Here is a 26,472-nt window from a genome sequence, read left to right on the forward strand (position 1 = left end):
TTTAAGTTCACCTAAATCTATCATCGCATGATAAACTAAGCATATATCACATATATCAACATGAATAAACATCAAGGTAGGCATGTTACATCATCTAGCACATTAGTCTAAGCATTATACATCTCTATGTATCACATGAAGCATTTAAAATCAATTAAAACAGTCAGAAACAACTTTAAAACACTTCATGGAAATATAAACAGTTCAAAACTTTTATATAAACTAAAATTTATCACACCATTAGATCCGTCTCGAAAAAACGAATCCAACGGTATATTGCACGCCCAAAACGGAGTTACGAAACTCCCAGAAAATCAATTTTAAAATCAACAGAAGGGCTGTAACGCATTACAGGAACGCGTTACAAGCCCTGTAACGCATTCCGGTGATGCGTTACACCCCTTTTAAGCCATTAAAGGGTGTAACGCATTCCGTGAATGCGCAACAGGTGTGTAACGCATTCCCGGAATGTGTTACACCCCAATATTTTTTTTTTGTTTTTGCAGCAGCCGACAAAATTTTTTTTTTCTCGCATCGATTTCCGCGCCTGTCAGTCCTGTTCCTGTCTTTCTCCGTGCAACTCACAGCAGCAGTACAGCAAGTAGATGACAGATATATACATACATACAATTCATATATATAATTATTTATATATCTTAATTTAATTAAGAATTTAATTGAAACAACTTCAAAAATTCATAATAAAAAATCTATATATCATAAAATTATGAAAAAATACCCAGACGATCTACAACACTTGTAGCACCCAGATCAACATTCAAAATTATTTTGAGAAACGATTTCTCATCAGACAAAATTAATCCATGATATAACTTGTAAAAATCATAATTAATTCATACAAGCACATAAAATTCTGAAATTTTTACCACAGATCTATATGCATACAACCTATGCTCTGATACCATTGTTGGATTTTAAACGCAGCGGGGGCATGGCAAAACACTTTTACACATATAAAATCCGAATAAAAGCATATAAATCGTGAATAAAAATTCGAGGGATCGAATCTAACCTTTTAAAATAATTCGGAGACAACGATCAGAGATCCTTAGCAGTTGCTCCTCAAGTGTGAAGCACTCCACCGGTATCCACCAAGAAAACGATGTTAAGGAGGAGGAAGGAGGTGGAGAGAATTGGGTTTTCCAAACTTTTTGGGTTTTCGGGTATGATGTGGGTTGGAATAAAATTAGGGTCTATAATAGTGTATTTATAGGCAAAATTTTCAGCTGAAATTTTCCCATAAATATTATTATTATTATTATCCCATTTATTGTTCTCATTAATAATTAAAACACCTTTTAATCATTAATCCTTTTTCTAAACACTTTAGAAATAATTTTCTCTCTTGATTTAATTTCCAAAAATTAAATCCTTAATTAATAATATTAAGAACTTTTCTTAATTAATTTATAATCAATTAAATCTCATTTAATCAATTATTAAATTTGCCAAATAATTATTTATTTCACATATAAATAATTATTAGCCATTATTAATTAATTCCTCCACCAATAAATCATTCTCTTTTTATGGTGTGACCCTGTAGGTTTAATATTAAGCCGGTAGTAGAAATAAATAATAATAAAACTATTTTATCATTATTTATATAAATTCTCTAATTTATTAAATATGATTAATTAATTAATCACATTTATTCTACATCGTGAGTGATGCTTCTCAACATATCGCGACTATCCGGATAATATGAATTCACTGCTTAGAATACCAAGAACCTGTCAGGGAATAGTTACCGTACAATAAACTCCTTCTACCCTACAATGTTCCGATTAAATACAAGGCACGGATCTCGTGTCAAGCCTATCTAATTCAATCACTTGCTTACCATTTACTATGCGTAGTTCTATGCAAATTAGAAACTCCTTTCTAATTTCATTCACTCTGGCCAGAGATTCCTGAACTAGCATAAGTGGATCAGCCTTGAACATTCGCTTCCTTCACTGGAAGGGGTAGATCCTTTATTGATCATACACTATCTTCGTGTACAAATTCCTATACCCAGAAGAGCCCTAATAATTGTCCCTGGAGACTAAGAACTAAACCAAAGCATAGTTCAGTGTACACAAGATGACTATGAAGACCTCAAGTCTAAGGATACTTGTACAACTATCACTATGTGAACAACTGCTGATACGTGAGTGAACTCCATCAGTTGTTCAGCTGTGGGAGTCATGTTCAGTGAACTTATTCCATAATAAGCACCTGCATACTAGCTATAGTGTCACCACACAAATGTCTATGAGAACAGACATCCTTCATAATGAAGCAAGCGTAGTATGTACCGATCTTTGCGGATTATTAATTACCAGTTAGTAATCCTATGACCAGGAACTATTTAAGTTTAGAGGTATCATCTTTTTAGGTCTCACTATTATGATCTCATCATAATCCATAAAAAGCTTTACTCTAAACTATGGTATATCTTATTTAAACACTTAAATAGATAAAGCCCGTAATAAAAACAAAACAAGTCTTTATTAATATCAATGAAATCAAAACAGATTACATAAAAGTTATTCCTAAATCCTAATTCCTGATTGGACTTAGGACATATTTCTTTCAGTCTAGAGGTTTGTAATAAAATCTAAATAATTTGTAAAACTAAATAGACTTATGGGTTGTAATAACATTTGGTTTGTAGTAATTCTTGTTCCATACTATAACCTGTGATCAATCCAGTTGCATGTTATGGGGTCATATTTATTATTTTATTCTGTTGTGCATATTATAGTATTGTTTATCGGTTACTGACTCCCAAATCTAGACGCTGGATTTGAGGGCATTATAGGTTCGCATCAGAGCTAAAGTTATGGTCACTGAAACAGGCTTAGGTGTTGTCTTAAGTAAGTCATAGGAAGATCACATAAGATAAGCGCGTGTAGTTTAACTCTTATCGAGTTAGGTATAGGTTATTGGTCTATCCTAGAGTTAAGTAGTTCTGGGTTCTTGTTTTTCCGTTCAGCATTAGGCCTTTGTGCCATTGTTTTGTTAATATTGAGTTCCCGCGGATAGTGAGGAGTGATGAAAGAGGTTGGAAGGTTGTGTTGCAACCCTATCCACCATTTGTTGTTTTATTTGAGATTGTTGAGCAAGAGTTGCAAGCTTTTGTTAAATTCTTTGTTATTTTTCATGGTATTATTATTCTTTGAGATAGTGAGCAGGATTATGTGATAATCATGTCACATGTGTTAATATGTTAGCAAGTTTATAACGATTTGGAAAGGAGTTCATGCATGAGAATTTTGATATGCTAAAGGATTGCTACATATTTGACACCATGCTTGACAGATTATTATATAAGTTGCTTATTTTCTTACCAGAATAATGGCACCGAAGAAGAAGAGTAAGTCAGGAGAGGATCATACTGAAAGCTGTACAGATCCAGCGATTGTCAAGATGTTGGGATTGATGCAGCAGCAGGTTTTGCATCTTACGCAGTAACAACAACAACAACAACAACAACAACAACAACAACAACAACAACAACAACAACAACAACAACAGCAGAACAACCAGCAGCTCCACCTGCGGTGACTTTTAAGCATTTCCAAGCTGTTAATCCACTCGAGTTTAAGGGAAGTGTTGATCCCATAGAAGCCAATGCATGGATTAAAGAAAATGAGAAAGCTTTTGACTTAGTCGGAACAGGAGTTGAATAGAAGACCAAGTTTGCCAGTTACTTTCTGAAGGGTGAGGCAAACTATTGGTGGGAATCCAAACAAGCGTTGGAAGGAGATGAGTTTGTGACTTGAAAAAGGTTTACAAAGCTGTTTTTGGAGAAGTATTTCCCGAGGTATATGATGAATCAAATGGAGATCAAGTTTTTGGGTATGACTCAAGGTAATCTTATTGTCGCTGAGTATGAAGTCAAGTTTACTGAATTGGCGAGGTTTGTACCAGATCAAGTTGATACAGATGAGAAGAGAGCAAAATGATTTGAACAAGGGTTAAAGCCTTAGATTCAGAATAGAGTGGCTATGTTTGAGTTGACTTCATATGTGGCAGTGGTTTAGAAAGCAATGGTGATTGAAAGTAGGAGTTACACATCTCATAAAGAAAGAGACGGAAAGAAAAGGAAAATAGAAACCTCAGGAGGAGGTCAATATCAAAGTAATTTCCAGGGCTGTTTCAAAAAAGGCCAGAGTTTTGGGTAACCAAAATGTGGGATTCAAGAAATCACAATCAGGAAATGGAGGACAAGGCAACCGTTTTTAGAATTCAAATCAGCAGAGGTCCAATCGTCCACCAATTCCAGATTGCAAGTTTTATGGTAGAAGGAACTTTGGGGTTTGTAAGGCTAATGTATTGTGTTTTAATTGTAATCAGAAAGGGGCACTATGCTAGTGAGTGTCGAAATCAGACTTCAGCTCAGAAGTCGGGGATTGTGTGCTTTAAATATGGAAAGATGGGGCATATTTCCAGGGACTACCAGGAAACAGATCCCGTAGCTAATGTGGCAAGAATTGAAGGACCCCCAGCTAAGAACCAGCCAAAGGCCAGGACATTTAATATGAGTGTGAAGGATGCAGTTCAGAGTTCCGAGGTGGTGGAAGGTACGTCTCCAGTCAACTCCATAGATGTTAAAGTTTAAATGATTCTCGAGATACAAGATATTTTATTTCTAAAGAATTTATTAATAAGTTATGATGTGAAGTTCAATGGTTGGGGGACGTTAATTATGAAGTTAGCTAATGATGATCGAGTTCCCGTGGATCGAGTGTGTCCAGAGTATGATATCGAAATAGCAGGACATCACTTCTCCGCTGAATTGATCCCTTTCAAGTTAGGAGAATTTGATGTTATATTGGGAATTGATTGGTCCACCGATCATAACGCCTAAATTGACTATGCGAATAAGAAAGTGAATCTATAAACTATGGACGACGTAAGGATAATATTTAAGGGTGAGAAACAGAAGAAAAAACTCCTCACGATGATGCAGACTAAGCGATTGCTACGTCATGGATGTAAAGCTTATCTAGCTTATATGATAGATGTTAACAAAGAAGGTCCGAAAATTAAAGACATTCTGGTGGTATGTGAGTTCCTAGAAGTATTTCCTGATGAACTTCCAGGGTTAGCTCCGGATCGAGAAATCGAGTTTACCATCTATCTAGCGCCAGGCACTGAACCAGTTTTGAAAGAACCATATCGGATGGCACCAGTTGAAATGAAAGAATTGAAGATGCAATTACAAGATCTTTTGGACAGAGGAGTTATAACACCTAGTATGCGATTGTATATCGACTATCGCGAGCTGAACAAGTTAACCATCAAGAATAAGTATCCTCTACCAAGAATTGATGAATTCTTTGATCAATTGAAAGGCGCTGTATATTTTTCTAAGATTGAATTAAGATCTGGATATCATCAATTGAAGATTAATCTAGAGGACTGTTAGGAAAATGTTGTGAACTTTGTAGCACTCGACGGATGATCTAATATAGTCCCGACGGATAAACCTTACAGTCCCGACGGATGACAGATTAACATCCATCGAGTGAGTAGCTTATGGAATAATAAGAATTGCAGCACATTTCTGCAAACAGCTTTGTGTTGATTATGTAGGAGTATTTGAGTCATGTTGACTTCTAGTGGATATGCAGAATAGGTTGATTAATTATAAATATGAGATATCTTGTAATTTTGTATAAGTGAAATAGAGTAAAGTGACAAATAGCTACCCGACGGATGATCAACAAAGCTACCCGACGGATGATCAACAAAGCTACCCAACGATTGACAAACATGTACCCGATAGATGATCAAATTCAAATATATGTTGACAGTGACAACATACTCACATGCATTGGGTGTTTGCAAAAGGAATGTGGCAGCCTGTTAAGCAGGAATTTAAGAACAAAGAAGCATTACCATTTCCATGCAATTATGAAGATATTCAAAGATGTTGGAATAGAGTAGTGAAGCAGCATGGAGTTAGACTAGATATGTTTTGTTTTATTATCTTGTTTTATTGTCATGTAAACTTGGTGATATATAAACCAATTGTAGCTAGTAGAATATTCAACTAATAAAACACATTTTAAAGAGAGATAGAAAAACCTATACTTGTCAAGAATTTCTCTGTAGTTTGTTTGTTCAACTTGTAAAGCAGCTGTGAGCCATTCTAATGTTTGCTAATTGTCTTTGTGCTAGATTTCAGGCTGATCCTAGAGAATCTCACTTAGTAGCTATTAAGAGAATTTTCAGATATCTCAAGGGAACACCAAAACTTGGTATATGGTACCATAGAGATTTTAGTTTTGATCTAACTGGTTATTCAGATGCAGATTATGCAGGTTGCAAAATAGACAGAAAATGTACAACAGGAACTTGTCAATTTCTAGGGAACAAGCTTGTGTCCTCGTTCAGTAAAAAGCAAAATTCAGTTTCTACTTCTACAACTAAAGCTCAATATATTGATGCTGGTAGTTGCTGTACACAGATTTTATGGATGAAAAACCAATTATTGGATTATGGTCTACAAGTGGATAGAATTCCCATTTTCTGTGATAACACAAGTGCAATTGCCATCACTGAAAATCCAGTACATCATTCAAGAACAAAGCACATAAACATCAAGTACAACGTCATTACGGAACATGTGATGAATGGTAATGTGGAACTTCAATTTGTTCTAAGTGAAAAGCAGCTTGCAGATATCTTTACCAAGCCACTTGATGAATCCACCTTTTCAAGGTTGGTAAGTGAGTTAGGTATGTTTGATTATTCTTGAATTATTTCAGATATTTTTGCAAGCTAAAATGTAGCCAGAAACTTAACTGATTCTTCTGATTTGGATGAAATTTTGGCTAAGTCAAAATTTACATCCCGTCGGATGCTCATTATCCATCGAGTTTGATCATCCGCCGGAAAATCATTTGTTAATAAAAATCAATTACTTTTCTGGATTATTTTATAACCCAACAGATAATTGATTTATCCTCATCTGTCGAATTGTCTCAATCTTAGCCATTAAAACTCTTAACATTATCCATCGGATATACTTACAGTTTGTAAGTATAACACGACAGATAAGTGACATAATTTTTACTGTTTATTTATTTTTTAAACGGCTATTTTGGGCTATTTTGATTGGTTACTTTATTTCACTTTATTATTTTTGACAGTTTATTTCAGAAATAGTATAAAAGCAGAATTCATTTTTATTCTACTCTTTTATCTTTCTCAAATCAATTGCTCTAACTTCCTTTCTTCTCCAAAGCAAATATTCTCTCTACAAATTTCTCATTCTCTAACAATGACATCAGTAGTCAAAATCATGTCTCAATCTGGATATATCTATGAAAAGAACAACTTTGTAGCTCTTGTGAATAAGGAGATTCCACAGACTGGAGACTTTCACAAGATGATGGATTTTGTGAAGAGTTGTAAACTTAGTTATGCTATGCTGGAATCACCCACAATCTACTGTGAAGCTGTGGAGGAGATATGGACAACTTTCGTGTACAACTCATCTGACAAAACCATAACTTTTACACTTAAAGGTAAGCAGTTTGGCATCAATAGTGACATTGTCAAAGCATGATTTATAATTCCAGATAACACTGCTACTATTCCACACACAGATCTGATATAATTAACATGCTAAATTCTATGGGCTTTGCACTTTCTACTTCTAAGTTAAGTGAAATTAGGAGGCTAGGTCGGAAAGGAATGGAGCTATTTGTGTGATGTGGTAACTAAAGTATTTTCTGGTAAAATTAGCAATTTTGATTCTGTTAACATTTCCATGCTTAACATGCTTTATATGCTAGTTACTGATAAGTACTTTAATCTCAGTGACTTGATCATGTTTGAGTTAGGTTATAAGTTAGGAGAACTTAACAAGAGAGGTAAAAGTGTCTATTATGCTAGATTCTTTATGATGCTTGCTAACCATCTTGTTGAGAATATTGCTGTTGAGAACCCAACCAACAAGCTAATTGTTGAGTTCAAGAAAGGAGAGTCATTGTTGATCTCAACAGGTAAATTCACCACAAAGAGGTGCCCCTCATTTACTTTCCAATCATGGAGGGACCTCAGGTAAGTGAGGTAAGCACCACTGTCTCCATTCTTCCAACCTCACATATTTCTTTGCCCTCAAGTGTAGCTATGACATCTGTGTCAATGACCCAATAGATGCCTACCCAAGCTACCAAATCAATACTTTCAAAATCCAAAGCTAAGAAAGCCCCTCTGGTTTCCCTCAAAAGAAACCAGTTGTAAAATCTACTAAACACAAAGAGGGGAGTGTGAAGGTGAGTGAGCAAGGTGAGGGACAGGGTGAAAATCAAAGAAACCCTAAGGATAAGGCTGGTAAGATGAGTGTACCTAAGCCTGGCCACACCACAGTTTACCAACAAAATGTGGTTGTTAATAAGGAAATAAGCTCACTTCTAGTTTCATCCTCTCAAAAGGATGTTACTATTGAAACAAGCTCCCAACCAGGAGCACGGGTCAAGAGGGTTAGGGACACAAGTTCACCACAGGCTTATAATACAAAGAAAAGATCTAAAACCCTTGTGGATGCAGAGGGAACACACACAGTGCACACTGAAGCAATAGAGTTAGTCACTGCACCATCTCAAATTCAGGTTGATGTGGCTCCAGTAAATGTAGAGTCACAGCCAAAATCTTTAGTGATAGAAGCACCTGAAATACCAAATTCACCCACACACTCATTGGATATAGACATGATTAATACATCACTTCCAAATTCTCCATCTTTAACTCTGTTGGAGAAGCCAAAAATCCAAGCAAGTGAGCATTATCTTTTAGATGATTTGTTGGCTCACTTGCCAATGCTTTCTGAGTCTATTGAGACATCTTTGCCCAAATTTTCATCAATCTGCACAGAGTCTACAATAGTTTCCACTACAAACTCGTTCATTTCTTCTATTCCAGTGGATGTTATTTATCCATCGAGTAGTGATTGTATCCTGATGGATGTGCCTAACAGCAGTCATCCGTCGGCTAGCCAAACTACTACCCCGATGGATATTCCTCATCCGTCGGGAGTCTCTGCACAACTTCAAATTTCTTCAGTTATCACAAGTGTAGAGGACTTAGTAGTAGTACAATCACTCTTAGGACTGAGAGAAGTGTTAGGTCCCAATGTGTTTGTAGAAGGGGGGGGGGTTGAATACAAACTATACCGTATAATCGAATTTAGTGTGGAATAAAAATTGAAACAAAATTTAAGTTAAATAAAAATATTATTAAACTTGAAAGGTGTTACAACAACTGTATCGATTACAAGGGATTAATCTCAAATTAATTATCACAAATCTAGAATAAATTTGATATGAACTTTTTCTATTTTTGCAATAAAAAGAATCAAATGCTAAACGCAATTTGAGATTAAGTTCTAGGGATTTTGATCCGCTAGATAGTTACACAAGAACAAGAAAATGATTTCTAGTGGTTTGGATTTAACTTTAAAACTAGAAATTTATGCTCTTGAAATTTGCAGATGAAGGATGAAATATTTAGTCGGCTTCTTTTCTTTTCTGTTCTTGAGTTGTTGACTTCTGTTGTGTGGATCAAAATGAATGTCTGCTGCTTCTGTCTTTTAAATAATAATCAACAAAACTCAAATGAACTGGCATGACAATCCCACATCTGGTAGAACTTTCGGTGAGACAATCTATTGTACTACCATGACAATCGGCATGACAATCTGTTGAACTAGCAGAACTTTCGGTATGACAATCATTTGTACTAGCATGACAATCTGTTGAACTAGTAGAACTTTCGGTATGACAATCTATTTGAGCTGGTATGACTTTCGGTATGACAATCTGATTGTCATACCAGTTCAATTGATTGTAATGCTGAATTAATATTGAATATAAATTCAAAATCAATTCTGAAAATTCATAATATTAATTCAGAATTAATTAATCAATTAATTCAGTTAATAAATAAATTAATCTTTGTAGATATAATTTATTTTCTTAATTAAACTATATGACTTAATTAATTAATAGAGAATTAATACTACTCTTCAACAGCAACCATTCTTCTGAAAATCTTCTGAAAATCCCTGTCAATTATGAATCAATTCCACCACTTCAATGTTGACACTCGATGTACTGTCTGGTTCATGAGTGACTAATTTTCGTGATGTTTCTTCATGTCTTGACTTTGATAACTTGATTTTCTTTAGATTAAATCCCTGTAATTATCTGATACCTTGACAAGATCTCTGTCACTTGATTAAATCCACAATCTTGATTTATATCACTGAGGCTTGATCAATTTCTTGAACTTCTTCCAGTGAAGTAATTCCTCAAGTCTGTAGATGAACATTGTTTCTGAATCCTTTGACATATGTTACTTTGAGAGATCTCTTTGACGGTAGATCCACTATTTACTTGTTACATTCTTATTTGAGTTGAGTTAAATCCTTAAATAAACAAATAGGCTATGCCATATGCCTTTCAATCTCCCCTATTTGTTTGTTAGACAATAACAACAAATACCAAGAGGATAACTCAACTAATAAATAAGAAAAAGATATAAACAGAAATGCAAAGTAAATAGTAGAAAAATTCTGGATTAAATTTAACATTTTCCAGATTCCAAATAGATTTTTCTCTAGACTGAACATATCTTCAAGTAGTTTCATCTTCTTTTATACAACCATATTTCCTGTTGAGAAGCGCATATCTCTCTTGCTTCTCCCCCTATGAGAATTAACTGCTTAAAGGAGATCACCTTCGTTTACCACATCTCCCGTACAATAGGATCCGTAGATAAAAACCAATGGTACTCCCCTTTTAGAAAACAGCTTCTCCCCTTACTAGAAAATCACCTTGTGTTTACCACCTCTCCCGTACAATAGGATCCGTAGTTACAAACAACAATGGTGTGGTGTAGTGTACATATGTAGGATCTTTTTCTTCCTCCCTGCTATTTCTCCCCCTTAGTTGAGGAATCCTCCAAACTATTACTTAAGCTTTTATCTCCCCCTTAGAGAAGGAATGTATGTCGTTGTCTAAAGGAGTTCTCATATTTCACTTGGTTGGAAAAGAATTAACAAGTAGTTTCTCTTTCTTCCTCACTGTGAGTATGTGATTCTGTTTAGTGTACCTCACATGTGTTTCACTCTTCTCTCCACTCTTGTTTACACTCATTCTCACAAGTGTATCACTCCTCTCATAGCTCCAACATTCAGCTGTACCTGCAAGGAAAATCACCTTAGCCATCCTTAAGAAGGTCACAGGTGGTGCAATGGGAGTTCACAAATCCCCATCCTCGTTAGACTCGTCAGATGAATCTGAGTCATAATCTACAAGTTGTTAGTTTCCCTTTTAGGGTTCCAGATTTGAATTCAGGGAAGGTAAACAATGATCCAAAGAATTTAGGATAAGGATCAAAGTTCCCTTCTAATGTCTGTGAAGACATTTCCTTGTGACTCATCAAGTAATATCTGAATCATTGTCAACAAGTTGCCGATCTGCGCCTATGTCAGATCCACTATCCGCAGACGCATCCAGGGGATTTAAGCCTGGGGAGGTAGACACTGACCACTGACATATGGCTTTTGGATCAGTATCCTCTCCTAACACCTGTAAAGGCAATTGGTCCATTAACGAACCTTGAACAATCGAATCTGACCTTAAAATGGTCGAAACTCTTATTTCCGTCAACTCATCCTTTGTGTGTGTAACCTTTCCTTGTGCATCAAGAATTGTTTATGTTTGAAGTGGTGACACTACAACGGATACCCTGGCCGACAGGTAAATTTCAATAGACGCACCCTGTTGAGAGGACGAATCTAGTAACTATTTTTGCCTTTTCAGCCATTACATCTTTTTGAGAAGATTTATGGGAGCTAGCAGTTGTCTCAGTTTAAATACTACTCATCTTTGTAGGAGACAGAGCTACTGGGTTGACTACAGAACCTTCCTTATGTGGTGCACTAAGGTACTATTTCCCTCACGCTCACTCATACTTCATTTTAGTGGTAAGAGAGTGTTGGTTGGTTCTGTTTCTGTGTTTGTCTTTACAGTCTGGGATAGAAGTTGTGGGTTTTCAACCTTATGACTGTCAATGAAAGAAAGCCATTGGAGACTGAACATGTATCACAGAACATATGGCACTATAGAGATAAAATGTACTTAAGATCTATAATGAATGAAAATTATACATTTAATCTTTTGAGAGAGATGATGTACAATAGTGACTTCAAAAGATTTTAAATGAAATAAGAAATCACTAATGTTGAAAGAAGTTTGTGTTCAATGATAACATTACAAGCTTGCAACCAGCCATATCCCTCAGTTAAACCTTTGCTGTTATCTCCAAAGGTAACCAGTGGGCCAGCTTTCTCAACCACATTTGATAGCAGGGCTCTATCTCCGGTCATATGTCTTGACGATCCACTGTCAAGAATCCACACTACCGGTTCCACCTATTTACTGCCCTGCACTACAAATTGATTAGACCTTCTTCGGAACCCAAACTTGGTTGGGCCCGGCATACTTGTAGAATTGACCTTTGTCAGGAAAAACAACATTCTTAACTTGTATATTCTCAACTTTCTCAATGACTGAACATTTGACCTTGTAAACAGCCTTAACAAATTTCTGTTTAGGCTTAGGTACAAATGTCTCATTTCTAGCCTTAGATGGACTAGCAGTCTTAGACCTATCATGCTTCCTATTATTCACATGCTGACGAGGAGTAGTCTTATCACTAGAAATATGCTTACCATTAAAATAAGCATACATCAAATTAAAAGCACAAGACATACAATTAGCAACACCACATGCTTTATGAGAGGGATTAGCAGCAGGCAAAATATGCATGGTAGACATGGCAGTTTTGTTATCCAACTCATGTATGTCTGAGTTAGTCTCAGTTGCTTTCACAACTTTGACTGGAACTTTCGACACACTTGACTTGGAAACAACCTTCTCATTAGCAAGATCTTCAGCACATATTTCTTCTTGAATAATAGAGGAGGTCGCATCAAATGGTTCAGCAATTGATGCTTTATAGAGGGGTTTATCAACACCCTTAAGCACATGTGGTACTTCCCTACCTTTAGCACAAATATGAGGAGGGGAGTTTATGCCTAATTCTCCAATAGCAACATTGTAATCATAACCTATTCCATATGTTTGATTAACAACTTGCTTACTGTAGAACTCTTTAGCCTTCGAACAAGAATTGAAGTAGGCTTTAACCTTAGTCTCAAGACCGGTGATCTTGTCTTTGAGAATAGTTTCGAGTTGTCTATAACAGTAAACTCTATTCTCTAGAAAAGATACGTGTTCTTTTAAATTGTCTTGATTAATTTGCACAAGTCTTAATTCATTGACCTCTTTCTCAAGGTCTTTGATCTGTTGACTTAACAATTCATTATCACGACGAGCACAATCTAAGGAACCTCCTAGATGATAAACGAATTCAGCATCAGTAAATTTTACCTCTTTTCTTGATGATGAAGCTTTTCCATCAATAGCCATAAGAGCAAGATTCTCATCTTCTTCATCTTCACTATCAGTATTATCCCAGCTTCTTCCCTTTGCCAGGTAAGCCCTTTCAGAGTTACTCTTCTGATTTGAATCATAAGAGTTCTTCCTTACTTTCTTTGGCTTCCTACATTCTGTGGCAAAGTGTCCCAACTCATTGCAGTTATAGCATCTAATGGTGCTCCGATCAACCATCCCTGTTTTTTATCCACCACTGCTGGTGTTAGAGGATGAAGATCCACCTGTCTGGAATCTGTTGTAGTTGGACTTTTACTTGAACTTGGGATTTCCCTTGAATCTGACATTGGAGAATCTCTTGACAATTTGGGCCATTGACTCATCTTCCAATTGCTCCAGCTCTTCCAAGGAGTAAAAATCATCACCGGATTGATTTATAGTAGGAGGATCATATTCTGCTACTAACACATTTTCCTCAGCCTTGGAAGACTGTACCATTCTCTGACTGTTGAGATTGTTGTTGTTGTTGTTGACCTTCAGCTACTAGAGTAGTAGATGTGTTGACCACTCTATCTTTCCCGTAGACTTCCTTCTACTGAATCTGCTCCAACTCATAGGTTTTTAACACACCATAGAGTCTATCCAAAGAAATCTCACTCAGATCTCTAGCTTGTCTTATGGCAGTGATTCTATGTTCAAGATGAGTTGGCAGTGTTAAAAGGAACTTTTTGTTGACCTCCCTGATTGAATAATATTTTCTATTTATGTTCAGGTTGTTGATCAATACATTGTACCTCTCAAACACTTCAGTAATTCCTTCTCCTAGATTGGATTTAAAATGTTCATACTCAGAGGTTAGGATCTCCAACTTGTTCTCCCTATCTTTCTCTGTGCCTTCATTAATCACCTCAATAGTTTCCCACATGTGTTTGGAATTTTTACAGTTCATCACATGTCTGTTCATCAAGGGATCAAGGGAATCAATTAAAATTAATTGAAGGCTGGCATCCAATGAGGCTTCTTCCTTTTTCGCAGGAGTAAAATCTTCAGGCTCTTTTGCATAGGTTCTAGCTTTGGTAATCACAACATCATCTACTATATCCTTTGGTTCAATAACCATCAGAATTTTTGGACCCTTCTTTAACAAGTTCAGATATTTGGGATTTGCAACTTGTGAAAACAAGAGCATCTTCTTCTTCCACATAATATAATTTTCTTTATCAAATAGTGGAATTTTAACGGTTCCAACTTTTTGTGAAGTCATTATGAATTTTTGAATAAATAAAAATTCAAGGAGTTGAAAAATCACAAAAGTCTAGGATCTTGATTTGTTCGTTAATCAGAAGGCTCTGATACCAATTGTTAGGTCCCAATGTGTTTGTAGAAGGGGGGTTGAATACAAACTATACAGTATAATCGAATTTAGTGTGGAATAAAAATTGAAACAAAATTCAAGTTAAATAAAAATATTATTAAACTTGAAAGGTGTTACAACAACTGTATCAATTACAAGGGATTGATCTCAAATTAATTATCACAAATCTAGAATAAATTCGACATGAACTTTTTCTATTTTTGCAATAAAAAGAATCAAATGCTAAACGCAATTTGAGATTAAGTTCTAGGGATTTTGATCCGCTAGATAGTTACACAAGAACAAGAGAATGATTTCTAGTAGTTTGGATTTAACTTTAAAACTAGAAATTTATGATCTTGAAATTTGCAGATGAAGGATGAAAGATTTAGTCGGATGCTTTTATTTTCTGTTTTTGAGTTATTGACTTCTGTTGTGTTGATCAAAATGAATGTCTGCTGCTTCTGTCTTTTAAATAATAATCAACAAAACTCAAATAAACTGGCATGACAATCCCACAGCTGGTAGAACTTTCGGTGAGACAATCTGTTGTACTACCATGACAATCGGCATGACAATCTGTTGAACTAGCAGAACTTTCGGTATGACAATCATTTGTACTAGCATGACAATCTGTTGAACTAGTAGAACTTTCGGTATGACAATCTATTTGAGCTGGTATGACTTTCGGTATGACAATCTGATTGTCATACCAGTTCAATTGATTGTCATGCTGAATTAATATTGAATATAAATTCAAAATCAATTCTGAAAATTCCTAATATTAATTCAGAATTAATTAATCAATTAATTCAATTAATAAATAAATTAATCTTTGCAGATATAATTTATTTTCTTAATTAAACTATATGACTTAATTAATTAATAGAGAATTAATACTACTCTTCAACAACAACCATTCTTCTGAAAATCTTTTGAAAATCCCTGTCAATTATGAATTAATTCCACCACTTCAATGTTGACACTCGATGTACTGTCTGGTTCATGAGTGACTAACTTTCGTGATATTTCTTCATGTCTTGACTTTGATAACTTGATTTTCTTTAGATTAAATCCCTGTAATTATCTGATACCCTGACAAGATCTCTGTCACTTGATTAAATCCACAATCTTGATTTATATCACTGAGGCTTGATCAATTTCTTGAACTTCTTCCAGTGAAGTAATTCCTCAAGTGTGTGGATGAACATTGTTTCTGAATCCTTTGACAGATGTTACTTTGAGAGATCTCTTTGACGGTAGATCCACTATTTACTTGTTATATTCTCATTTGAGTTGAGTTAAATCCTCAAATAAACAAATAGGCTATGACATATGTCTTTTAAGAAGGGAGTGAACTGAGTGAGAGGCTGGGTTGCTCCCAGGAAAAAGGAGAGAAAATGAGTGAACCTATGCAGTCCATTTCATCAGGACTGGAAAAATTGAGTGAGGGGAGTCCCACCTTAGATGGTGAAGGTGAGGGTGTGAGGGTGGGAAGCCAAGGGGAGCCCTTGATGCAAAAACAGAGAGAACATGAGAGAAATGCAGGTACTAGAGAGATAAAGATGGACACCATTGCTAGTAATTCAATGAATGTCAATGATACAGAAAGGGGGAATCTATCTCAGGAAGAACATCAAACTGTCATAGAATCTATCCCCCTGAATGCTGAAACATTTACTCATCCTGTTCCAGCATATCAAATTCTAGCTGGACAGGGCAATGAGGAGGCTGAAAGGATGCTCAACTTAGTGCACAACACTCAATCTCTGTAAAGAGCGAAGGATGCCATCACAGCCATGCCACCTAGAGCTGATGATGAGGTTGACTATGGTACTTGTGAATCTGCAGATTTCTTTGGAGATGATGGTGATGATAGCGAAGAGCTCAAGGACATAGGGGGAGAAGCAGGCACCAACTCTAGATCTAGCCTTCCTTCATGGGAATTCTCCAAGGACTGTGATATTCAACACTTTAAAACCACTCCCATCCATCAAATTCAAGACACACATAATGCTTTTCAAGCCACAACAAATGTTAGCACCAGGAAGCTCTTACATGCATATCTCGATTCTCTACAATTGCATCAAATCCAAGGCTTTCAACACAATCAGGATGTCACAACAAATGTTAGCACCAGGAAGCTCTTACATGCATATCTCTATCAAGACTGAGACTGATCAAGGGAAGAAGGATATTTCTGAAAGATTGGATGCCAAGCTTCCAGAAGCAACAATGCTTAATATTAAGAGACAGCTAAGGAAGAATCTGATCTTGCCACTAAAGTGGATTCCTTGGATAAAAGGATGACTGCTATGGAAGCTTCTCTAAAAGCTATTAATCTATTTCAAGCACAACAAACTCAACTACTGTAAAAGCTGGTGGCTGCGCAATCTTCTTCATCCACTCTACTTGATGATAACAAAAATGGGGGGAAATCATTATCTCAAGACAGTCAAGCATATCCAACTAGTGAGAGGGAGCATGTGGTAAATGTACAAATCAGCCAAGTAATTGTTCCAAAAATTACTCTGCCAAAGTTACCAGTATTGGACATCATTGATCTGATCTAAATAGCAGCTGCTAATCTTGAGTCAAAGTCAATTCCCAAGATGCCTGATGTTGCAGCTGTGGAGAAGGAACTAGAGGAGAAATGGATAAAGATAGAGTTTGGGCCAATTCAAAAACCAAAAAAAATCTTCACTCATCACTCTCAAGTCAAGAATATTTCTGTGAATGAAATGAGTATGAATTATCTGGAAAAAGGCCAAACATCTTGCATCAAATCTCCAAACATAATCTGATCATGAAGCCTAAAAGAAACTACTCAAAGTTTTCAGACAAAAATCCTATGGATGTTGTGTATGAAATACCTAGTCCAGATGAGAAGAAGCTGTTGGCTAGGTCAATTACATTTTTCAAAGATCTAGCTGATTCAGCACTTAAAAGAAGAATTTCCAAGATTTACAGAAATGGTAAAGAAATATGTGTGGTGGTTGGACACCCTCAGTTTGTCGAAGCTAAAAAGGAAGAGAAGGAAAGAATCAAGCAAGAAAAGAAGCAAGCTGCCTTAGATGCTAAGAAGCTCAAACAAAAGAAGGAGCAAGCTGCTATCTTGGCAAACTTTAAGCTGTGAAGACTACAACTGAGATTTATGCACAACCATCTGTGATTGCTGAACCTCTAGATCAGAAAATGCAACAAAAACCATAACAATAAAGAAGATTCAGATACAAGCTCCACTCCAAAAGAAGATTGGACTTCAGTGATAAGAAAATGGAAGACTACATTCCCAAAAGTAAATAACTTCAACTCAGACATTAATACCCTCAATGGTATTTGAAGAATTCAAGGTGGTGGATCCAACAAGGAATATTCATGGTGAGCCCATAATTCCAAAGGATGAGCCAGTAGACTGGGATAGTTTGCCAATTCCTGAATTAAACTTTCCAATCTTCAACAACCTAAAGAAAACAAAGACTAGAGCAATCAAGAAAGTGAAGCCTGTGACTCTTAGATCCAAGACCCTAACCAAATCTCAACCCACAGTCAATAAGGAGGATCTCTTATACATGTGTGACATCAAGGAGTTCTTTTAAATAAACCTCTACTTGGAAGAAGTAAGAGGGATTGATTCTTACAGACATCTACCTGAAAGGCTAGTGTTCAAATACAAGGGAGGGAAAGAGATCACATGGCCACTTCACAGGATTCTTCAAGATAGCCAATCTGTACTGATAAAGGTCTATTCATCCTTCAAGAAGAACTTTGGATTTAATGTGACTGCAAGGAGAATAGTTCTAAAGAAAATAAAGGAGCTAAGGAGTAATAGAGCCAAAGATGCACTTCCAAAAACTCTGTTTATTCCCTTCACAGGAAAGAGAGTGCATTTGAGGCCTTACTGGCTGATGGAATTCATGGATGATAAGGGAGTTTGAAGATTCTTCAGACTGGATGAACAACTGAGCAATTCTAGCAATGAGACTCTTTTAGAAATGCAAGAAATGTTGGATATATCTGAAGCTGATGAACTTGAATTCCACAAACAAATCTAGAATCAGATAGAAGAGAATAACAGGAGGCTTGGGAAGAAATCCAGACAATCAAGGAAATAGATTTATCTGCTCAGACTAGAGGAGCACCTTGATAAAGATTGTGAGCAACTCTTTGTACACTTTGCCTTGTTCAATTTTCAGTAAATATTGTAGCACTTATCAGTTTTATCTACTATTTTTCAATCTGTGTTTTTAGTGTTTTTTATTATCATCAAATTTCTCTTAATTTATGGCTACAATTCCAGTAGACATAAATTGGGGGAGATTGTTAGGAGAATGTTGTGAACTTGATGATAAGTTAAACAAATCACCTTATTAGATTTAACTTAATGAATTTTGTAGCACTCGACGAATGATCTAATATAGTCCCGATGGATAAACCTTACAGTCCCGATGGATGACAGATTAGCATCTATCGAGTGAGTAGCATATATAATAATAAGAATTGTAGCACATTTTTGCAAACAACTTTGTATAGATTCTGTAGGATTATTTGAGTCATGTTGACTTCTAGTGGATATGCAGAATAGGTTGATTAATTATAAATATGAGATATCTTGTAATTCTTTATAAGTGAAATGGAGTCAAGTGACAAATAGCTACCCGACGGATGATCAACAAAGCTACCCGACAGATGATTAACAAAGCTACCTGACGGATGACAAACATATACCCGACGGATGATCAAATTTAAAAATCTGTTGACAGTGACAACACAGTCACATGCGTTGGGTGTTTACAAAAGGAATGTGGCAGCCTGTTAAGCAGGAATTTGAGAACAGAGAAACATTACCATTTCTATGCAATTATGAAGATATTCAAAGATGCTAGAATAGAGTAGTGAAGCAGCATGGAGTTAGACTAGATATTTTTATTTTATTATATTGTCTTATTGTCATGTAAACTTGGTGATATATAAACCAAGTGTAGCTAGTAGAACTTTCAACTAAGAAAACATATTTTAAAGAGAGATAGAAAAAGCTGTACTTGTCAAGAATTTCTCAGTAGTTTGTTTGTTCTACTTGTAAAGCAGTTGTGAGCCATTCTAAGCTACACAGAGTTCTCAAACTGATATATATATATATATATGTATATATATATATATCTGGTGGATACATTCAAATCCACCAGAAAGTTTTAAAAGCTTGTGTTTTTATTACTTTGTGTTTTGATTTATATAACTCTTTCATTCCGCACTCTGCAAATCAAACACTTATATATATTTAGTTAGAACAGTTTTTAAAATATAGAAAAAGTATCCAAAATTACATTCTACCCCCCTTTTGTAATTCTTGTTGTATTGTTAGGGAATAACAAGGACATTCCAAAGACAACATTTAGAACCAGATATGGACATTATGAGTTTTTGGTGATGGCATTTGGATTAACAAATGCACCAGCAGCTTTTATGGATCTAATGAATCGAGTATTCAAGAAATATTTGGATAAATTTTTGATTGTGTTCATAGATGACATTATGATCTATTCTAAGACAGAAGAAGAGCATGCAGAGCATTTGAGAATAGTTCTGGAGACACTGTGACGGGAGAAATTGTATGCAAATTTTTCCAAGTATGAATTTTGGTTAAAAGAAGTAGGATTTCTTGGACACGTAATTAGTAATAAAGGAGTGGAAGTGGATCCGTTAAATATTGAAGCTATAATCATCTGGGAGAGACCAAAAACACCAACATAAGTAAGAAGTTTCATGTGATTGGCAAGTTACTATAGAAGATTTTTGCAAGATTTTACGAAGATAACTACGCCATTGACAATGCTCACCAGAAAGAACCATAAATTTGAATGGAATGAGAAGTGCAAGGAGAGTTTCCAGGAATTGAAGAAAAGGTTGGTATCTTCTCCAGTGCTAGTCTTACTAGATGATCAATGAAACTTTATGATCTATAGTGATGCGTCGTACAAAGGTTTGGGATGTGATTTGATGCAACATGGTAAAGTGATAGCTTAAGCTTCAAAACAATTGAAGGTGCATGAAGAGAAATATCCAACCCATGATCTTGAATTGGCAGCTATAGTGTTTGTATTGAAGATATGGAGGCATTATCTTTATGGAGAGAAGTGTGAGATCTACATGGACCACAAGAGTTTAAAGTATATCTTCACCCAAAAAGAGCTGAACATGAGGCATGGAAGATGATTAGAGTTGATCAAGGATTATGACTGTATAATTAACTATCATCCAGAAAATCAAATGTGGTGGCAGACACTCTAAGAAGAAAAGAAAGTTAAAACATGATCACTTCTTCTGAGGAATTGATCAAGGAATTTGAGAAGTTTGAAATAGAGGTCAGTATTTCAAGTATGTCTACGGATATGTTCCGTGCAATGTCTTTTCAACCAGAATTATTGGAGAAAATAAGAAGATGTCAAGAAGAAGTAATGAGCCATGAATAAGACAAGTTAACATGAGAAGAGAAAAGGAATCAAAAGGATGATGAAGGGATACTGAGATTTTCTTCCAAAATATGGATACCCAACGTGGCCGAGCTAAAAGATGAAATTCTTCGAGACACTCAAAACTCCAAATATTCAACTCCGAGAAGTACAAAGATGTATAGAGACTTGAGAAAAAACTTTTGGTGGCCAAGTATGAAGAAAGAAATTGTTGAATGGGTGAGGAAGTGATACACTTGCCAAAGGGTTAAAGCAGAACATCAAAGACCTAGTGGATTAGTACAACTATAGGACATTTCAGAATGGAAGTGGGGACATCTTGTGATGGATTTTGTAGTTGGATTACCGAGGACCAAGGAAAATCATGATGTTATTTGGGTTATTATTGATGGATTGACTAAGTCAGCACATTTTCTTCCTATCAACGATAGTTCTCATTGGATATATTAGTTTAGTTATACCTGAAGGAAATTGTGGTTCGATATGGAGTTCTAGTATCCATAGTTTCAGACAGAGATCCTCAATTTAATTCAAGATTTTGGAGAAGTTTTTAAGATTATATCAGAACAAAGTTACATATGAGTATCGCATATCATCCGCAGATGAATGGTCAATGTGAAAGGATAATTCAGACTATCGAATACATGTTAAGAGTGTGTGCTCCAAATTTTGAAGAAAGTTGGGATGAACATTTACCGTTGGTTTAATTCTCCTATAATAATAGTTATCATGCCAGTATTGGAATGCCTCCATATGGAGCCTTGTATGGCAGAAGATGCAGATCTCCGATATATTGGGACGAAGTTGGTGAAAGGAAGATTTTGGGTCCAGAATTGATCCAGCAGACAAAGGAAAAGGTTGAACTTATTCGGAAAAGATTAGTGGCAGCTCAAGATCATCAATGCAAATATACTGATCCCGCCAGAAAGGATATGGAATTTAAAGTTGGAGAAGCGGTATTATTAAAGATTTCACCTTGGAAAGGTTTATCCAGATTTGGGAAGAAACGAAAGCTGAGTTCGCGTTATGTTGGCCCTTTTGAGGTTTTGAGGAGTGTGAGAAAGGTCGCTTACGAGCTAGCCTTACCACCTCACATGCAGCATATCCACAATGTGTTCCATGCGTCGATGTTGAAGCGTCATTTTCCTAATTCGAATCATGTGATAAAATATAAGCCAATTGAGATTCAACCAGATTTATCTTTTATAGAGCAACCGATGTAGATTTTAGACCGGCAAGAAAGAGTGCTTAGGAATAATTCTGTGTCATTAGTGCAAGTTTTGTGGAGGAATCCCAAGGTTGAGGAGTCAAATTGGGAGTTGGAAAGCGAAATGCTAGCCAAGTATCCTCATTTGTTTTCCTAAGCTGATTCTGAGGACAGAATCCTGGTAAGGGGGGAGGATGTAATATCCGGGAAAAAATCTATATATATTTTTTGATAATTAAATAAATATTATGTGTTTGTAGTAGTTTAAAATGTTTATTGACATGATATAACATGCAGTATTTGTTATATGTGGTTCTGCAAGGACCAGAAAATTTTTCGATTATTTGTTACGTGTTTAAAATGCAATCGTAAGAAAGAATCTGCAATCTGGACGCGTGTTTATTAGCGTTTTATCGAGGTACTTGTTTTACTTTATTTTCTATACGTTTGAATGCATTATATGAGTTTTCGAGGTTTTTGTTAATGTAGGAATTGTTTCGGTTTCTTAAAAATCAACTCACCGTGACCCCACCGGGACGTTAAAGGCCACAAAATTCATATTTTTATTTTTATAAAATCATTCCTATTTCATATACCCATTATTTTTGCATTTTTTATTATTCATAATTTTTGGGAAATTTTGGCATAAATTTATATTTATTTGTTTTAAAAATTATTCCCCATAATTATTATTTTTGGTCTTCATTATTTTAATTAAGAGATAAAAACGCCCTTAACTATTTTGGGGTATTTATTTTCCAAAAAATATCAATAGATGAAATTTTACTTTATTATTCATATTTATCCAACAAAATTTCAGGAAAATAGAAACACAACTTTTGGGGGTATAATCTTGTTCACAAAGATTAAATGATTTTGAGAGTTCTAGGAATTCATTCTTGATGTTCTCTATACCAAATTAATCCTCTCGTTGAACCCGTTCTTTTGATACCACTTTCATGAATCGAGGTGAATTATTTTTGAAATTCGAATATAGTGTTCTTGAGCTTGAATTTGGGTGTTTGATTTTACGGTAGTTTTGATTGTTTTTGATGTGTTAAACATGTTCACCATGATTATACAATCGATTCAAGTATAAATATGTGTTATTTGAGCCCCAAATTAGTAAAGTCGAAATATTGTTTTTTTAGGATTTTGATTTGATTTTCTGGTTTTTATATAGATTATTGGATGTTATTGTTACTAGGGACAAATTATAGAGAGTATAATCGTTTTTTTGATATATTGATCATTGAAATTGGTGTTGAATCAGTCAATTTACAAATTCGTCGGAATTGTGGAGCTTGGTCACCGGTTTTGGAATGGTTTTGGACGGAGAAATCATTTCGGTGATTGATTGATATTGATGTTGCTGTCATGGTGTTTCTGGGTCATTATAATATCGATTAGGACCGAAAATATGTTCGTAACGAGTCATTTTGGGACTCATCGGAGCTTGGCCGGAATTTTTCCTCCAGGTCGGAACATGGGAACAACGGCGGTGCTCTTCGAACATCCGGTCGTGTTCTTGAGTTGGCCACCATTCGAACTTCAAAGTCCCAGCCCCGAAAAACTAAAACTATTTATGCAATTTCTTTTTAAAATTTATTTCAAAATTCATTTTTATTTTCAAAAAAAATCATTTCTTTTATTTCCAAAATGAATTTAGTTAATTATTTTAATCAACTAAATTATTTTAAATTCCAAAAATTATTTTATTTTATTATTTTCAAAAATTAAAATTTGTTTTAGTTATTTATAATTTATTTTAAATAATTGTTTATGGATTTAATTTATTGATTAATTCATTTAATCAATTAATTTTATTTTAAAATAGTTAAATAAAATATAATTATTTATAATTAAGCTAAATAATTCCTAAAAATTATTTTAAGCTTTTAAAAATATATTTAATTATTTAAAAATCAATTAATATTATTATTAATTGATTTATTCTTTTTTTTCATAATAAATACACCGTTCGTTCGTTTAATACGAAACAAACGCGTCTAGATTCAGAAAATATTTCGCTTCAAATAAAATACTTTCGAGACCTAAATTCTTTTGTATCAAAAGGTCGTTTGTTTTGCGAGTCATTCTGAGTCGATTATTGATCGGTAAATACCATTTTTGACCCGATTTCAATTCTAAAAGTACCGAGACCTATCTTTTCACGATTTGACCTAGGTATTACATAAATTATGTGTTTAAGTGTTATTTGAATAACATGATTACGTGCTATGTGATCCACAAGCTATCTGTTTATAGTTTTTAATGCCATGATTAGTTATAAACGATCGGTAGACGTCGAGACGTATAGTTACGTCAATTGAGTTTGGTTTTGTTAATTAAAATAGTACTTTTGTTTATAGAATCGAGTAGTAAAGAGCGCAGTCAAGTGTTAGACTGAGTTGGTAGCCAGCAGTTATAAGCTGAGGTTTTAATGAAGAGTATTGAGCACAACATGCAAGTTTTCTCCCCTATTCTAAATTAAGAATAATGAATTACTTTATTTATTTTTATACCAGATGCAAGTATTCTCGAACCTCCTTGTGATATATTACAAGTATTTCTTCCCTATTCTAACTTCAGAATAGTTAAACATTTTATATTTCGCTGAAATAATCTTCAAATTGATCGATATTGAATAACTATACTATCCAGATATACTTTATACAGAGGAACTTTGTGATGAGATTAGCGAATAACTAATTGTTCTAGTTATTTCGCCATCAGTTGTTCAGATTACTCCGGACCATGTGAAATGGGGAGTTATATTGCTAAGGATGTCGTTTGATTCGACTTCTTTGATTAAAAACATTTTTATGGATTGGATGGTTGCGTAAGAGGCTTTGGCGGCGGTCCATTATGAGCTCTATATTATACTTAGATATATTACCTTGCTAGGCCAATGTATGCCTTGAATACCCCTTTGTTTAGTTGGATATGCTTCGGCATACCAGTGTTGCTCCGCGGCTGATCACCGGTGGAAATACACCGTCATTCGAGGATTCCAATCTAAAAATTATATAAAAGTATTATTTATCATCAAAGCTTATATTAGCTTTTAATATTGTTCAGACATTATTTTTTGGTTTTATTCTTCGGATATATTGTTGTTATTGTTCAAGCACAAGCTATATACTGCTTGCTGAGCATTTCTTTCGCTCATACTTGTTTATTATTCTGATCTTTCAGCTAGGACAGAGCAGGCCTGAGTTTCGGGTTTGGTTAAGAGTCGTGTGCTTGTAGATAGTTTTGGTGTGCCTTTCCGGGTATACTGTTTTAGGACGCTTGACTAGTCTAAAGGTTTGTAATAAAATCCGAATAATTTATAAAACTAAATAGACTTATGGGTTATAATAACATTTGGTTTGTATTAATGCATGTTCCATACTATATCCTGTGATCGATCTGGTTGCATGTTAAGGTGTCATATTTATTATTTTATTTCATTGTGTATATTATAATATTGTTTATCGGTTAGTGACTCCCAAATCCAGACCTCAGATTTGAGGGCATTATAATAATCCATAACTGGTGGCCTAACTGACTTGGTAGGAGTGGAACCAACTAAGGTGGTACGAGGCCTAGCCTGGGAAAAATCCTGTCTCCTGAATCTTTTATTCTTATTCCTTCCAAATCACTTCTGAAACTTCTGGATAGACTTTCCTTGATCCGCCTTATTCATCACATTCCCAAACTTTCTTTTTTTATCACCTTTTTCCTTGGTGGCTAATTTCTGGTCTCTTTCTATTACTAAAGCGGCCTGGACTATAAAGGTACATGTTTTGAGTTGTAAAGCTACTATTCCGCTTCGAATCTGTGGCTTCAACCCTTGTTGAAACCTCTTCGCCTTCTGGGCTTTTGTACTTACATACTCCAGTATAATTCTGGCCAATTTCGTAAACTTGGCTTCGTATTCTATCACGCTTCTTTCACCTTGCTTTAATTCTA

At 35.2% G+C, this 26,472-nt stretch overlaps 1 pseudogene; it reads left to right on the forward strand.

Moving 5' to 3' along the window:
• Nucleotides 1-4,915: 4,915 nt before the first annotated feature.
• The window catches only part of LOC141696480 (potassium channel AKT2/3-like), a 101,267-nt pseudogene continuing 79,710 nt past the window's right edge, over nt 4,916-26,472 (forward strand).

The sequence above is a fragment of the Apium graveolens genome, chromosome 2, assembly GCF_009905375.1.
Source record: "Apium graveolens cultivar Ventura chromosome 2, ASM990537v1, whole genome shotgun sequence".
NCBI classification, from domain to species: domain Eukaryota; kingdom Viridiplantae; phylum Streptophyta; class Magnoliopsida; order Apiales; family Apiaceae; genus Apium; species Apium graveolens.